General features: G+C 41.6%; 1 protein-coding gene across 1 annotated transcript in view; it reads left to right on the forward strand.

Moving 5' to 3' along the window:
• Positions 1 to 18,579, forward strand: part of RGS7 (regulator of G protein signaling 7) — a 348,752-nt gene that overhangs the window by 178,838 nt on the left and 151,335 nt on the right. The window lies entirely within an intron of this gene.

Consider the following 18,579-nt stretch of genomic DNA (forward strand, 5'->3'; position numbering starts at 1 on the left):
TCTAACCCATGGCAACCCTATAGGGCAGGATAGAATTGGCCCTTTGGGTTTCTGAGATGGTAGCTCTTTACAGGAGTAGAAAGCTGCATCTTTCCCTTGTGAAACAGTTGATGATTTTGAACTGTTTACCTTGAAATTAGCTGCCCAAAGTGCAACCACTACACCAGGGCCTCGTTTTAGCTTCTGATATTGAGTTTCTCCATTGTCTCTTCCCAAATATGTAGTCAATTTTATTTCTATGTATTCCATCTGGAGATGTCCATGTGTATAGTTGCTTTTTGTGTTGCTGACAAAAAGTATCTGTCATGAACAAGTTGTTGGTCTTGCAAAATTATATCGTGCAATCTACGGGTTAGTTTTCACCGAGACCATGTTTTCCAAACATGGTTCCTTCCTCCTTGTTCCCACTCTTGCACTCCAATTGCTAGTAATTACCAATGCATCTTGATTGGATGCTTGCTCAATTTCCAACTGAAGATGTTGGTGGAATTCTTCCATTTTCTTCATCTCTAGATATATTTATATATTGCATGACTTTGAATAATGGATTTTTTATTGGATTTTCTAAAATTTGGATAGATATAATCCCAAAACAGACAACATTTTACTTCAAGAAAGATTTTTAAATGTCATTTTAGACAATGAATGCAAAGCCATTCTTCTTGATTGTGTCAATCCAGCATAGTAAACAATATGATTTTCTGATTAAAAGTGGACAACAACAGTCCATTTCAGTTCCCTACCCCCTAGGATGTTGATCTTAATATATTTGAAGCTACCCCTCCAAAATGGACTGTTTTTTCTAAAGCTGTGTATTTAAAAATTTTTACAGCACCATCTTAATTCCGTTAAAGTATTCTCCATACATTTAATACATTTGTGAAATCTGCAATTCCATGCTTGGAAACATATTTCAAACTCATCTGTTTGCATGGCTGACAGCTACTCCCTTGTTTTTTTTCCTCACTTCTTCTTTGTCAACAAATCTTTCATGTCCCTCTGCATTTGCAAAGTCACATGGAGTGAGGTCAGGTGAGTAAGGTGCTTGGGGCGAGAGAGGCATGCTGGTATTTTGGGAGGTGTTTTTGCCCAAAACTGGCACACTGAGATGGCTGTGTGAGCAGATGTGTTGTCGTGGTGGCAAAACTGTCCCCGTCTGCCACCCATCAGGCCTCTTTTTGTTGCACACTGTTCTGCAATCTTTTCAGAACCTCTAAATACAAAGTTTGATTAACAGTCTGACCTGGTGGAGTGAACTGCAAATGTATTATCCTCCACGTCATAACAGCAAGTGAGCATCATCTTTATTTTTGATTTCACTTAAGATTTAGGGGGACAAGGTGATGATGGTGTCTTTCATTGCCTTGATTGATGTTTGCTTAGAGGGTCATAAGAATAGCACCATGTCGTGTCACCAGTAATGACCTTGGAAAAAAGTCTGGGTTGCTTTGGAGCTGTTCTTTCAGAGGACAGCCCGTTTCCATTGGACACGTTTCCTGCTGCTCAGTGAGAACCGGAGGCACCAATTTCGCAGTGGCCCTGCTCATTCCACATGTCATTCCACATCTTTTGTTAAAACAGGCTGAACTGAGCTCCAAGACAGACTAGATAACTTCCCAATCTCTTCAGTGGCCCATCGTCAGTCTGAGCACAAATGCATTTGTCGATATTTTTGTCTGCTCAGGAAGTTAGCGGACATTCAGAAAGAGGTTTATCGTTAATCGATATTTCACCTTTTTTGAAATGAGACAACCACTCATATCCTTGAGTTTTTCCCATAGTGCTGTCCCTGAAAGCTCTGTCCATCACAACAGTTTCTGCGCCATTTTTTTTCTGAACAGGAAACAAAATTTCACAGCTGCAAGCTGTTCTCTTAAATTGACCACCATAAAAAACAAGGTTCTAATGAAACGGCTTTTATAAAAAAGTTCACTGTGACCAGAGAGAAGCTTCTCTGGTCATGAAGTGGGTGCACGAACTCAGAGCGAGTTGGGCAATGGGAAGGTGGGTGAGGGGAGACGCCGGGCAGTGTAAGGTAAGATAAAATAATTATTTATAAACTATTAAGGATGCAGCAGAAAGGGGGGAGCGCAGAGGGAGGGGAGGGTTAAAAAAAAAGGAAACCGAGTTGATTCCAGGAACCCAAGTGGAATGCGAATTTTGAGAATGATGAGGGCAACAAATGTATAAGGGTGCTTTGCTCATTTGATGTATGTATGAATTGTGATAAGAGTTGTATGAACCCCAATAAAAAGATTTATTAATTAAAAAATGACCTCATAAAAAGTGAAGAAGGGAATGGAGGAAAGAAAAGGGCAATTAAAGTAAAGAAAGAAAATAGTAAAGCTGACAAATAATGTACTTTTAAAAAAGGGTGGGGAATGGAAGAAAACGATTTTTAAAAAAGGAAAGGAGAAAACTGGAGTCAGATTCCAGAGGAGAAAATTGTGAAAAGCAGGTAACCTGGTATGGGTCAGAGCCTTTGCCAACCAGAGAGCTCACAGGGTGTTTGTTGTGGGGGGGAAAGGTGATGTAGTGACAGGCCTAATTTTTGACAGAGGTCCTGTTCACCTGTTTATCTTGCTGCTGCTTAGGGATACGGACCTGATTCAGAAGTAGTCCATGCAGGCTCAGATGGTGAATGTCGTAGGATGCATATTTCCAGAAGGAGCTATTCTGGACCCAGAGAGAAAATGGGGAGCAGTGAGAGTAGTTATGTAAGAACTTCTTGCTATTCAGAGTTGCTGGCATAAGGCCACTTGTCTAACAGTGTGCTTTCCGCTTTTTTAATAATTAAATAATTTTATTGGGGGCTTGTATAACTCTTATAACAATCCACACATACATCCATTGTGCCAAGCACTTTTGTACATTTGTTTCCCTCATCATTCTCAAAACTTTTGCTTACTACTTGATCCCTTGGTATCAGCTCCTCATTTTTCCACCCCTCCCCACTATTCCCTCCCCCATGAACCCATGATAATTTATAAATTATTATTATTTGTCATGTCTTACACCATCCATCTCTCTTCATCCACTTCTCTGCTGTCCATCCTATAGGGAGGAGGTTTTATGTCGATCCTTGTAATCTGTTCCTCCTTTCTCCTTCACCTTCCCTCCACCCTCCCGGTATCATCACTCTCACTACCAATCCTGAAGGGTTCATCTGTCCTGTGTTTCCACTTCGTATCTGTACCAGTGTACATCCTCTGGTCCACCTGGATTTGTAAGATAGAATGGGGATCATGAGAGTGGGGGGCAGGAAGCATTCAAGAACTAGAGGAAAATTGGTGTTTTTCATCATTGCTACACTGCACCCTGACTGGCTCATCTCCTCCCCACGACACCCCTGCAAGGGGATGCCCAATTGCCCACAGATGAGCCCTGCCTCCCAACTCTGTACTCCCCCTCATTCACAATGCTATGATTTTTTTGGCCTTTGATGCCTGATACCTGATCCCTTTGATGCCTCATGATCCCACAGGCTGCTGTGCTTCTTCCATGTGGGCTTTGTTGTTTCTCAGTTCGATGTCCGCTTGTTGATATTCAAGCCTACAAGACCCCAGACTCTGTATCTTTTGATAGCTGGGCAACATCATCTTTCTTCACCACATTTGCTTATGCACCTACTTTGTCTTCAGCGATCATGTTGGAACAGGCTGGTGTGGTTCTTCCATGTGGGCTTTGTTCTTTCTCAGCTAGATGACCACTTGTTTATCTTCAGGCCTTTAAGACCCCAGATGCTATATCTTTTGATAGCCAGGAACCGTCAGCTTTCTTCACCACATTTGCTTATGCAGCCATTGTCTTCAGGAATCATGCCAGTAAAGTGAGCATCTCTGACTGCTGAATTTTTAGAACAAAGTGTTTTTGTGTTGAGGGAGTAATTGAGTAGGGGCCCACTGTCCATATGTTTCTTTAATACTAAACCTACAAATATATGTTCATAGATCTATTCCTCCTCATCGTATATATTTTTACATCTGTATATGCCTATATTTAGATCTCTATAAATTCCCTTTCCTCCTAGTTCTTTCCTCTATTTCTTTGTACTTTCCTCTTTTCCCACTATCATGTTCAACCTTCATTTGGATTTTAGGAATTCCTGTCCGTTACATAGTCCTTGATCCAGAACTGCCAGACCTCCTGCACCCTCCATGCAACTCATTTTGGATCACTTGTTGTTCCCTTGTCCCTGGGTTTGTCAACAACCACTTCCTTTCCCCCACTTCCTCCTCTCCCATGTTCCCCGGAACTGTCATCCCATTGTTCTCTCTTCCGACATGTTTATCCCACTTATCCCTTCCAGGTACACATGCAGCAGCAACAATATTTACCACCACAAGACTGAGTACAACAAAGCAACAATAGAAAATAATACAATAGCTACAACAACAACAAAACCCTATAAACTGTTCAAGATCTATTTGTTGGTCTTTACGAGTGCTTTCCAGTTGAGTCTGATGGGGTACCGTACCCTGCTCCTATAGCTATCTCTGGTATTCCCTGGGGACTTCATTGCTTTGCTCCCCCCGCTGCTCTGTTGCCCACCCCCAGTGGCTGGCTTTGAGTACTGGGCTCAGGATGGGCAAAATTCCTGCTGTGTGTCTCTAGTGTTGTCTCCCATGGTGCTATGGGCCATTGAGGAGCACTGTGTCCCATGGTGGGGCTGGCCCTGTGGTCATCCCTGTGCATTGGCTGCTCTGAGCAGAAACATTGACCTCAGGGCTTGGTGAGCCAGGATGTGCTTCATTCTTTTTTTCCTCACCCCCCTCGTTGGCTGCTGTATGTTCTGATAAGACAAGTCCCTCTCCTTGAGCTGTAGTGTCAGTGCTGTCCTCTGAAGTGAATTCTTCTGAGGGGGAGGGGGTGGTGCTGTCCACTTAGTTGGTAATGGGGCTGGCCCCTCAGGCCTCTCTATCCGTTCCCTGCTTCATGTCAATGTGTTGTGTTCTTAGAGCACCAGGTTAGTGTCTGGTCCCTCTTTCCCTGTGGAGACACAAATAACACCCTCCCCCTGTGTGGGTTAATGTCCTGTTCCCTTGACTACTCATGTCTTCCCACCCCCTCCTTTTTAGTGGGTTACTCTATGTATCCCTGAGTTTAGTCTGGCCCCTGCCATATTACCTGGACCTCAGCCCAGGGAACATATGTATACAGTAGCTTCTTCCCTATGCCCCTTTTGGATTTTTTGAGCTTACCTCAGTGGACTCATGTAGTACTTGGACTTTTGTGCTTGGCTTACTTCACTTAGCATAATTTCCTCCAGTTCTTCCCATGTGGCGATGTGCTTTATGTGTTCATCATTGATTTTTAGGGATGCCAATACTCCATTGTATGTATGTACTACAGTTTTTTAATCCATTCATCTGCTGATGGAATTTTGGGCTGTTTCCAACTCCTTGCAGTTGTGAACTCTGCCGCGATAAACACTGGGGCACAGATGTCTGGCTGTGGTGTTTTTTATTTTTTTGCCCAGTAGGGGGATTGCTGGATCATATGGTATCTCAATTTTCAACTGTTTTAGATATCGCCAAATCAATTTCCATAATGGCTGTACATACCCACAGGTCCACCAGCAATGGAAAAGCGTTCCTATCTCTCCACATCACCTCCAACACTTGTTACTTTCTGATTTCTTGAATTGGGCTATCTTTGAGGGTGTTAGGTCGTATCTCATGGATGTTTTAATTCACATTTCTCTTATGGCTAGAGATCGAGAACTTTTCTCATCTATAGGGTGACCTCAATAAATGGAAGAGCATCCCCATGCTCGTGGATTGGTAGACTCTATATTGTAAAGCTGTCACTTCTACCCAAGGCACTATATAAGTTCAACACTCTCCTGATCCAACTTCTGGCATCTTTCTTCAAAGAATTAGAAAAATAGATTACCAACTTCATTTGGAGAGGGAACAAATCGAGAATTAGCAGAGTATTCCTCAATAAGAAGGACAAGCTGGAGGGCTTGCATTATCTGCCTTTAGCGCCTCCTATACAGCCACAGTGGTCGAAACAGTGTGCTATTGGTATGATGACAGATATTCAGACCAAGGGAAAAGGATTGAAACCAGAAATGAAATCATCAGCATACAGACAGCTGATCTTCAATAAGGGCCCAAAAATATCAAATGGGGAGCGGATGCCCTCTTCAATTTGTGATGCTGGAAAAGATGGATATATAGCTATAGAAAAATGAAGCAAGACCGTTACCTCACTCCATGCACAAGAATAAACTCAAGGTAGATCACAGACCTTGAGTTAAAACCCTCAACTATTAGGGCCATTAATGAGGGAATTGGGACAAACCTGAGAACCTTCGCACAGGGATTACATAGGCTATCGGAAATAGGAGAGGACACAAACACACAGGAGGCACAAATTGACCAGGGGAATATACTAAGAAAAAAAACTTGTGTACATCGAAAGAATTTTTCAAGAGAGCAATAAGAGAGCCCATGGACTGGGGAAACAAGTTAGCAATGACACATCAGATAAAGGTCTTATTAATAAAATCTACAATACTCTGCTAACCTACGACAAGAATAAAAAACAATTGTTCTCTCAGGACCTGAGTAGGAGTTTCTCAAGGGCAGAAATCCAAATGGCCAATAAATATATGAAAAAAATGTTTCAGATCTCTACCCATAAGAGAAATGCTTTCTGCTCTTCTGATGAGGTGGCGCTCAGGACTGGGAGTGCTGCACCAGAAACCCCATGCACAGGCATGCGGCTCTCATCTCACGCAGGCAGAGTAAGGCTGTGCAGGGTGCAAGTATGTAACTTGGTTTGGGATGGGTGATGATGGGGGCTGGTTACTCATTTAGTCACAAGGAGTTTCTGGAGAACAAAGCAGATCTTACTTTGCTCAGAGGCGGCTAGCAGTGTGTGCACTTGTGTTTGTCCTGAGAAAGCAAGGCTGACTATTAAACTCTATCTTGAGTGACTTCTGCTTGCCAGTTTAAATTGGTGAGAGCACATTAGACTAGGCAATAATTCATCCATTTATACCCTCTCTCATTATTTTCATTGAGCTTTCCCCCTAGTTGATAACCAATCCACTTCTCTATCATGTCGTCTGAGGCACAGAGTTCAAGTAGTATCATCTGTACCTATTTGATTTGGGTTTTCTTGTCTTTTTTTTCGGAAGGGCTGTAATGTATAAAATACCTGCAAGTCAGTCATCTTGTTGGAGTCTGCTAGGCCTTTTTTAAGCAACACTTCTGAATGGTTTCAAATGAACAACCTTTCATTTATAGTCAGGCATTAAACATGTGCACCATTACTACCATCACCCTGATTTTGACTCACTGGGACCTTATATAGATTTATGTAGGGTTTCTTATGTAGGATTTCTGCTAATGAAATTCTTTACAAACACCTAATCTTTCTCCTTTGGAGTTACTGGTGAGCTTGCACCAATGATCTTTCTGTTAGAGGCTGATCCTTATCTCACAGCACCACCAGGATTCCTGGTTCTCAAACTCACTGCCATCGAGTCAATGCTGACTCATAGTGACCCCCTGTGGGTTTCTGAGACTGTAACTATTTGCAGGAGTAGAAAGCCCAATCTTTTCCCTGGTATTATCGAATCTTTCTGCTGGTGGTATTGAACTGCCTACTATGAGTATCTCAGTGGAACACATAACCGCTATACCACCAGGGCTCGTGGTTACAAATGTATTATCTATAAATATGAAAAGAAATATTTTGATTTTACTTCTATACTTTTTTGAATGCATCAATATCCACACAGATATATTTTTATGGTATTTGAAGTATACTGAAAATTATCAAAACAAAATTACCATAGTTATAAATCATGAATACTTCTAGAAGTTATGGTAAAATGAGTGGTATGGTCAAATTAAACAAAAAGAGGATAGTATATATTAAGAGGTCTGAAAATTACTAGATAATTCAGTAGTTATTGTTCACATCAATGAACATTTATCAGAGTCTAATCATGGTCTAAATGAAGGAAAATTTTGTCTTCTAGAAGTATATAATCCATAGTATAATCAAAGCAATGGTCATACCCTTCTGCTCATTCATTTATAATGTTCTTTTCTTCTGTATATTTTCTCTCTATGTTTGTTTTCACTACCTTTTGCTTATCTTCATCAAAACTTTAATCCTAATTTTTTCTATGCTTAGAGTTCAAAAGGGTTTTTGGTTCCCATTTTGTCTCTCTACTCTGAAAACTCCATCATGTGCTACAACTTAGTTTCTCTCTCTGGAAAGCCATGTTAATATTTCCCTTGACTCCGGACTGCTGAGGATAAACTGGATAATCATTATTATAAAAACCTCCAAGAGAGCTCAAAAAGGTTTATGGAAAAAATTAAAAAGTTATCCCTTCTGAAATTTATCCTATCAAAAGAATGAGAAATGGAACCAGGAACCACAGGGAGGGAGTAGAATAAGTTGTATTTTATTGTAGAGACTGAAATCAATGACATAGAAAATGTATATGAATTGTTGAATGGAAAACTGATCTGTTCTATAGGTATTCACTCAATTTTCAATAAAAAGTTAAATAAAAAACTAAAATTTTGTGATATTTTGAAGTTCCCTCATATATGGGCCCTAGATTTGATAACTACAGTGGATTTACTATCTGCTGCTACCTGTTAGTATTCAGGAATTTATAACTAGGCCATGGCTCTAAATAAATATTGATTGTTATGGGCTAGTTATTTTCATAAACCCTCTCACCTTTTTTAGCATTAAAGACAATCCCAAACAAAAAGGGGACAGTAGGTGATGATAGAGGGCTGAGACTACTTAGGGAAGTCATATTCCATCGCTTGGTCTCTCCTCCAAGTCACCACAACGATATGTATAACAAAACAAAACAAAACATTTTCTGTTGTGTGCACCCTTTTCATGATTTTATTGTGTCTATTGTGTCAATCTATCTCAATGGATATCCTTCATTTCATTCCCCCTCTGCCTCACCACTGCAAAGGAGACATTTATAAAGCTCCTTTTGACTAACGTTGAATGATTAAATTTAACCCAGTTCTTCCTGAACTAGACTGTTGTTTTTAATTCAATTGCTTGCCTGAGAATCCATAATTGCCTCCTAGACAAGCTTCTGTTACCTAGATATTTTAATTAATAGAGGCAATAAATAACCTGAGTAATGTATTCTCTCCAAAGTAGGATGTTGAAGGAAAACATCCCAAGAAATGGAATTTTAACAGAATTACATTGGCATAAAATGACAGTAAGGAATACTCCTTTCCTGATAAGGATTTAGAAACAAAATCCAAAGAAAAACCACGAGGAATTGAATGTTTAATTAGACAACCAGTTTCTAAAGTAAGAGCATTGGTGTTAATTCCTATTATCAGGCACAGCTTCAAAAAAATTAACTTTATCATAAAAGTTTCTTGCCTATTTTTTTATTGAGGGCTCTTATAACTCATAACAATCCATACATCAATTGTATCAGGCATATTTGTACATACGTTGAAATCATTATTTTCTAGACATTTATTCCCTATTGAGCCTTTGGTACCAACTCTCCTTCCCCCCCCTCCCCACTGTCATGGCCCTTGATAAATTATTATTATTTCTTTCATATCTTAGACTGACCGCTGTCTTCTTTCCCCCATGGTTTCTGTTGTTTGTCCCCTGGAGGATGTGTGTGGTTATGTGTCTATCACTGAGATGGGTTCCCCCTTCCTCCCCTTCTCTGCCCACCTTACCCCTACCTGTTCCTGGAATCCGTGTCATGAGTGCTTATCTCTCATCTGTACCTGTGCACATGCTCCAGTCTAACATGCAGTGAAAGGCAGTACTGGGGTCATGATTGTGGCGGGGGGGGGGGGGAAGCTTTAAGGAACCACAGGAATATTGTGTTTTTCAGTGGTGCTTTACTGTACCCTGGTTGACTCATCCCTTCCCTGTGACACTTCTTTAAAGGGATATCTCTTTGTCTACAGATGGGCTTTGGGTCTCTGCTCTGACCTCCTTTGTTCTTAATGATATTGCTTTTTGATTATGTTTGTTATTTTGGGGGTCTTCTGATGCCTGTTGCCTAGTCCTGTGATGATACCTCATGATAACACAGGCTGGTGTTCTTCTTCCATGTGGGCTTTTTGCTTCTATGTTAGGTGCCTGCTTGTTTAACTTCAAGCCTTTAAGACCCTAATCTTTAGATAGCTGGACACCATCCACTTTCTTCACATTTGCTTTGCACCCATTTGTCTTCAGCGATTGTGATGGGAGGGTGATCATCACTGAATGCTAGAACAAAGTGTTCTTGCATTGAGGGAGGGTATGAACAGAGGCCTGATGTCCATCCACTACCCCCAGTGTACTGCTATACAAATATATCTGGCTAGGCCAATATCTCTTTTTATGAGGTAATGCATTTACATATGTACACACCTATGTTTATACCTGTATCCATAGCTTTGCTTCCTAGATCGTCCCTCTGTTTCCTTTTACCTTCCTCTTGCCCCACCATCGTGCTCACTCTACTTCCACCTCTTAGTAATTCCTCTCAGCTAGATTGCTGTTGCTCCAACACCCCCAGGATCTCTCCGTTCTCCTTGTTGTTGATTTTAATTCCCTATTTGTTCCCCTGTCTATGGCAGTTTTGCTCAGTGCTCCTTTCCCCCCGCCTTCTCCTTCTCTCCCAATTCCCTCCAGGACCATTGATTTTGTTGCTTTCTCCTTGAGCTTGCTTCTCCTGAGGATCTTATATAAGTAGGCAAACCGATAATAACAGAGGCCGAACAAAAAGAAAGCAAAAGATTGAAACAACGAGAAAAAGATAAAAACATACATAATTCCAGGCTGTCTACTGACCTTTATGGCTACCTCCCCATTGGTCCTGGGGGAATTCTGGGAACTGCCTTCCTAGCCTGAAGTCTATTTGGGGGGCTCTTCAGGGTCTTTCTGGTTTTGCTTTTCCCTTTGCTGGTCTGTTATGTTCTTTGCTTGGTTCGCCCCACTGCAGGGGGTGTGGAATGGGGAGTGGGGTTCAGACTGAACTAACTCCCTCCCGTGTGTCTCCAGTATTGTCCTCTGTCTTGGTATGCTCCAGTTAGAGGATAACCTGTTTTGAGCTGTTGTCAGCCCTACAGTCCTCTCTGTGCTTCAGCCGCTCTGTGCAGGGACGTCGTCCTCTGGGCTTGGTGTGCCAATCTGAGGTCTAGGCAATCCTTTTCTCTGTGTCCTTTTTGGTTTGCTTCAGTGTGGGTGTGGTATTCTGGCCTCTCTCCAAAACCTGTCGGTTTAGTGTTGTTCTCTGTAGCACATACTTCTAGCAAGGGGTCAGTTTGGCTCTGATAGGGGCTGGACCTGTAGCCCAATCTTTTCATGAATTTCTCCACATGGTTAGCTTGCCCTCGATGTTTGGTGTGTAGTGGTGCAATCTGTGTGCACACTCCCAATTCTCTGGAGACATAACTAATACTTTTCCCCTGGGTGGGTTAGTGGCCTGATCTCCCCATGCCATGGTCTCTGTTTTTCTCTCCACCTTTTCTCCCTCCCCTGTCCCCCCTTTCCCCTTCTTTGTGTTGAACCAAAAACCTCCTTGGATTTGGTCTGACCTCCAACCAACTGTCTATACCTCTACCAGTATAGTGTGAGATAAGTGGCTTTTCTTCTATACCTTCTGTGCTGATTATACTTACCTCGGGGGACTCATGTTGTACTTGTCCCTTTGTGATTGACTGGGTTTGCTTAGCATAATTTCCTCCAACTCTTCCCATGAAACAACGTGATTCATGTGATCATCTTTGTTTGCAGCACCACTTGTTAAAGAGGGCATCCACCTCCCACTTAATGTTTTTGGGACCCTTGTTCGATCAGTTGTCTATATGTTGATGGTTTTATTTCTGGATTGTCTTTAATTATCCAGTGGTGTGATTATCTTTCATCTTACCACTACCACCATGTTTTGACCAGTGTGGTGGTGTAGTAGGTGTTAAAGTCAGGTAAAGCGAGCCCTCCAATTTGATCCTTCTTCTTGAGGAGTTCTCTGCTAATTCTGGGCTTCTTCCCACTTCATATGAAATTGGTGATCAGTTTTCCAATTCTTTGAAGAAGGTTGTTGGTATTGGATTCAGGACAGCATTAAACATATAGCACCTTGGGTAAGATTGACATGTTCACTATATTGAGACTTCCAATCCACAAGCATGAGATATTCTTTCATTTATGGAGGTCACTTTTGATTTCCTATAATAGGGCCCTGTAGTTTTCTTTGTATAAGTATTTGGGTTTTGTTTTGTTTTTTTTGGTTCAATATATCCCTAGATATTTCCATTTGTTCTTGGCTATTGTGAGTGGTATTGCCTTCTTGATCTCCTCTTCCATGGTCTTGTCCAATGTAAACAGCAAACCCATAGAATTCTATTTGTTGATCTTATATCTTGCCACTCTTCCATATTCCTCTATCACTGTCAATACTACTGTTGTGGAGCTTTTGGGATTTTCAATGCATAGAAAATGTTGTCAGCAAAATAGGGATAGTTTCACCTCCTTCTCTCCCCATTGGATACCTCTAAATTTCTTGTGCTGTCTTACATTGTTAGCTTGAACCTCCAGTACAATGTTGAGTAGAAGTGGGGGGGGGGGATAAGGAGTATCCTGGTCTGGTCCCCTTTTTCAGTGGGATTGTTTTAATCTTTTCTCCATCGATTGTGATGTTGGCTCTTGTTTTTTTGTAGATAACGTATTAACTTCAGGAATTTGTCTTCCATTTCTATGTTCTTGAATGTCTTTGTTAGGAATGGGTGTTGGATGTTGTCTTGTTCAGCATCTATCAATATTATCATGAAATTCTTATACTTTTTTGCGTTAATCTGGTGTATAATATTGATGGATTTTCCAATGTTAAACCATCCCTGCATCCTTGGAGTGAATCCCTGCTGATCATGGTGGGATATCTACTTTTGTATTTTATTGGCCAATATTGTGTTAAGGATTTTTGCATCCATGTTCATTAGAGATATTGGTCTGAAGTTCTCTATTCCTGTGGGTCCTGCACTGTTTGGATATAAAAGCTATACTGATTTTGTAAAATGAGTTTGGAGTTTGCCATCTTTTTTGTGCCCTGGAATAATTTGTGCATGATCAGTGTCAACTCTTCCCTGAATGCTTGCTGGAATTGTCCCGTGAAGCCACCTGGTCTGGGAGCTTTTTTGTTGGTAGTTTCTTGATAGCCATATGTATTTCTTCCTTTGCTATGGTCTGCTGAGGTTCTTGATCTCTACCTGGGATAATCTAGAAAGGGATTGGTTTTTCAATTATTTGTCCATGTCTTCCACGATGTTGAATTCATTAGAATACAGACTTTCATAGTGCTTTGTGATTAACCTTTTAATCTCATTGGGATCCATTGTGATTTCCCCCCTTTCATCCCTTATCCTGGCTATTGATGTTCGATCCTTCCTTTCCTTGGCTGGGTATGCCAGCTGTGTGTCAATTCTGACCACTCTTTCAAAGAGCCAGCTTTTTGCTGTATAGGTTTTTTGGTTTGTTTTCTTATATTCCCACTCATTTAACTCTGCCCTGGTTTTTATTTCATTTTGCTATTAGAGGGTTGACTGTGTTCTGGTTGTTAGAGGTTTCATGCTAGCGTATCAGTCATAAGTTTCTCTTTCTTTTTCATCTAAGCATTTATAGCTATCTAGCTACCTCTGACAACCGCTTTTGTAGTACCACATAGGTTTTGATATTTTGAATCTTCATTCTCATTAGTTTCCAGAAACGTCCTAAACAGTTTAATCTGCGTTAGTACCCATTTGTGTCACAGAAGATTGTTATTCATTCTCTAACTTTTGCCCTTGTTTTCCTGGTCATCCTTTGATTGATCTCCAGCTTTATGGCATGGTTATCCATAAAGGCCATCTGAGGAATCTCTTTGTGTTTGAATTTACTCAGGCTCAACTTCTGCCCTAGCATGTGGTCTATTTTAGAAAATGAACCATGTGCACTTGAAAAGAATGTGATTATTCTTTTGCATTTGGAGGAAAATTCTATCAATGCCTGTCAGGTCTAGTTGCCCTAATTGTAGTGTTTAGTTCTGTAGCCCACTTGCTGATCTTTCCTAGTGATCTATCTTTCTCTGATAGTGGTGTATTAAAGTCACCTATGATTATTGAATTTGTGATGCCTTTTTTTTCATTGTTTGAATAGTTTCATTGAAAAATTTCACTGGACTCTTGTTAGGCACATATACATTTATTATGCTTACTGGTTCCTGGTTTACTGATCTATTGAGCATTCTATTGTGCCCCTCCTTTTCTCTTATTGAGGTTTGCACCTTGAGGTCAATTTTGTCAGAGATTAGGATTGCAAACTCTGCCTTTTTAAGGTGCTATTTGCCTGGTATATTTTCCAGCAGACTTTTATTCTTTGTCTATTTTTGTCTGGGAGTTTATAATGTGACTCTGGACGGCACCAAATTGATGTTTTATGTTTTCTGAGCCAATCTGATAGCCGTTGTCTTTTAACCTCCCTAGAGGTAATCCCGAGCGTGGCTCCCAGTAAATGTTAACTATCAGAAGTGGTAACCCCGAGCCACACTCGGATAACACCGCAGAGAAATCCCTTAACTGCTCTCCGGTCCAGTGGTGTCCTCTGCTGTGATCGCAAAGTGATCTGATTTCCTCGTCGTTCTGTTCCATTCTCTGCATGCAGTGTCACTGCTGCATGGGGTAGAACTGGGCAGAAAATGCAAAACTGCAAGTCTAAAAGACACACACACATACACACACAGTGATGCAGTGTAATCTGTGAGGATTACATTGTATCAAAGCAAATCACCTCCGATTTGTCCCTAGATCAGTGTCCAGTGTCCTGACTGCCCTTTTACTGTCACTTGGAAATTTTTTTGCTGCAAATTTTGTGTTCAATGCATCAAAAAAGTGTCATTTTAGCACAAAAGGAGTTTTAGACCAGATATATGACAGCGCCAGTGACTTAGAATTACTCGCAGAATTGAGCGATAGTGGTTCATGGGGAAATTCATCATCTGACACTGAAACTGGTCAGAAAAGTGACCACAGTTATGGTTCCGCACCTGAGTTCAGCGATGTGCAAACTTGGTGCTCTATTGCCTGTGGGACAGATCAGGCAGCTCCCCCAAGATTCCTGTTTACTGGAGCACCTGGTATGAGAGTTGATGTTGACCACAACAACCCTTTGGTGTACCTACAATTATTTCTGACCGATGAAGTCATTGAAAAAATTATTGTGGAGACAAACCGGTACAAAGAGCAACATTCCGCTACTCTGCTTCATAAGTTTTCAAGAAGCAGAAAGTGGGAACCAGTGACCAAAGATGACATTTGGAAATTTCTGGGCCTAATAATACTTCAGGGAGTTGTGGGGAAACCCCTGTGGAAATGATATTGGACCACCAGTAAATTATTTGCAACTCCATTTTTTGGCACCGTCGTCAGAATACAGATTTTCCCTGATTATGAAATTTTTTCACTTCACAAACAATGAAGAATTTGGGTTCAAAAGGAGGTTAATGGGTAAATTGAGGCCATTGACATTCCTGGTCACCAAACCCATTGCTGTCACCTCGCATCCCTTTGGTGTTGGTGTGTTCCTGGTTCCCTTCATAGCAGTGTGTTGTGTTTGTGTTTGGGGCTTCCTTCTTGCCTTATTTTCCCTCTGAGGCCATGTTATCTTGGTAAGTTTTATTGGTGTATTGGCTTCTGGGTGCAGTTGAGCTATATGGTGGTCTCCTGCCTATGGTTACTGGATGTTGGTCTTCTGAACATAGTGGGTCATCAAGGGGTTTTCCCACAGGTTTGGATGTCTTATGGTGTATTCTTTGAAGTTTTCCTTGTCCTGGAAGACTCTTACTATCTCACCTTCTAACTTAATAGATAGTTTGGCAGGTAGAGCATTCTTGGGCAGACATTTTTTTCTTTCAGCGTTCAGAAGATGTTACTCTACTCTCTCCTCCTCTTCATGGTTTCTGCTGATAGGTCTGAGCATATTTCTTACCTGAGCACCATTGTATGTGTCCACCTTATTTTCTTTTGCTGCTCTTAAAATTTTCTATTTTTCATGAAATTTGGATGATTTAACTATATGCTCTGGTGAGTTTTTCCTGGGGTTTAGTCTATTTGATGTCCTCTCTTCTTCCTGTATGAGTGACTGGTTCTAATTCATTAAGATAGAGAAGTTTGTTTCCAGAAAGTCAGTTGCTAAAATAGCTGTTGACTTCTTTGCTGTGTCTTATTATAGTAGAACAATTATTTGAACATTGTTCCTATTCATAGCATCTGTCATCTCATCCCAGGTTTTCTTCAGCCTCTTTGTATATCTTATTTGGCTGTCTTTCCTGTTTGTTGAATCCTGTCTGATTGTCCTCAAGATCACTTGTACAATTCTTCGCCTTTTCTAGTCTGTAAGATCTGTGATCTTGTGTTTTGCTTCTGGTAACTCATCCATTAGGTATGATATTTCACTTTGGTGCATGGACTTGTGGATTTTGTCCCCTCGATCATTGAGTCTTTATTCTGGGTTGCTGCCCTCATCTCCTGTATTACTCCAAATAGCATTCTGAAGGGTTATTTTTGTGGCAGAACCACGTCTGATTCTTCTATGAGTGTCGTTAGCTCACTGTTGTGGTCTGTCTTGTTTTCTGGCTGAGGGCATTGTGGTATGTTTGCATGTCATTTTTGAAGAACTGTGGGCCATGTTTCTGGGAAACCAAGGGGCCCAGAGCTCTTTCTCTGTGAGACTTGTAAGTGTATTTTCAAGGCCTGTTTGTGGTCTACTATGGTTTTGGTTCAGACTGCTATGTAGGCAGGGTGCCATGGTGACTCAGTGGCCAATAGTGACAGGGTACCTCAGAGATGGGTACCTACAGGCTGGGTGACTGTAGGTAAGCCCAGAGGGGACAGGGTTACAACTTGCACGTGGGTCTGGCCTGGGCTGACAGGCCACGGTTTGCAACTTGTCAAAGAGTGGTAGGGCCTGTTGGCCTTTCCCACTAGTTTAGCTCTGGCCACTTTGTTATGTTAATAAATGCTAATGGACAGAGTTCTGTAGGCTTACATTCAAAGTTACAAAAAGGACCACAACCTGGAATTGAAAGCATTTTTACCAAGAAAAAAATTTTCACCTTTTTATAATGGGCTTGTGGGGTGCCCTCGTATTGGGGCTTTCCTGCTCTGCCCCCCAGGGAATGGGGGGATCAGCTTAGCAGAGTCGGTTTGGGGCCAAGTGGATCTGAATTCCTCCCCAACTGCCATACTGTGTCCCTCCCTTCTATCAAATTGTGCTCTGTGGAACTGCATTCTGTAAGAGGTAAATATCCCAGTGGACCTTCAATTGCTGCAAATTATTAATTATCACCATTACTAACACTGGCAGGGGTGGAACTGGGCATAGGTGGGAAGGGGATAGCTGATGTGGTCATAATAACTCCATTCCAGCTTTCCTTGTTGGGGAGTGTAGTTTCAATGCCCTAGACTGCAAATACAGGGCGGCTAGCAGTATGGGAAATTCCAGAGTGATGTCTTGTGGCTAGTACTCAGGGACTCTCTATGAACCTAGGATTATGACTACGTTTAGACAGGCGTCTGGAGAAATTACTGCTTGCTGCATGACTAGGGCTCAGGAAGGGGTGGCAGATGCCATCTTTCTGGACCTGTTGGGGAGGTAGTGGAGCCCACAAGCAGACACAGTGAACTTAGAACGTTTCAGTGTGTTCTGATTCATTTTTAGGAGCTGTTTTTATAGAATAGGTTTTAAGCATTCAATTATTATGATTATATATTTTGTAGTCCCTGAATATGTCAAAGTGTTTAGCCTACTAAATATCAGTTACCTTGCCCTTGCTGAATCCCTACCAGGCCACTCACACCCTCCTTGCTACTGATTTTGGATCACTTGTTCTCCTGTCCCTGGGTTGGTCAGCGCCACCTCCTTGCCCCCTCCTTCCCCTCTCCTGTGCACCCCCGGAACCATTGGTCCCCTTGTTTTCTCCTCCAGACTCTTCATCTACTCTATCTTATCTAGATAGAGCTGTAGAGATAATTATATGCACCAAAAATCAACTCATTGCAAGACAAGCAATGAGTGAGAACACAGCTATGACAATAAAAAGGGAAACCAATTACCCATAGAAGAACAAATTAATTAAAAGGAAAAATTTTTTGAAAAACCTGTAAATAGATGAAAGATCTGACTTTTGATCTCTAGGCGTGTCCTTCAGTCAGGTCCAATGGGGTACCATGCTTTGGCCCAGAGTCTGTCGTTTGTACTCCCTCGGGGGCTCTGCTCCCATGGTTGTTGTTTTGCACGCTTTTATTGATTTGCCTTAGTGTCACAGGGTCAGTCTGGGCCAGTCCTGACCCTGAGTCTACAGTGCTGTCCCCCTTTGGGCACTGGGCCATCAAGGGACGGTGTGTCTCCTAGTGGGATCAGTCATATTGTCCACTCTGTTCATTGACTGTTCAGAGCGTGGATATCGTCCTCCAGGCTTGATGCTCCAGGGTGTGCTCCACTCTCTCTTCCTCTCCTTTCTTTTGCACCCATTTGCTTTGATCAGACATGCCCCTCTCCCCTAGCTGCAGCCTCAGT

Source organism: Tenrec ecaudatus, chromosome 8 (assembly GCF_050624435.1).
Source record: "Tenrec ecaudatus isolate mTenEca1 chromosome 8, mTenEca1.hap1, whole genome shotgun sequence".
Lineage (NCBI taxonomy): Eukaryota > Metazoa > Chordata > Mammalia > Afrosoricida > Tenrecidae > Tenrec > Tenrec ecaudatus.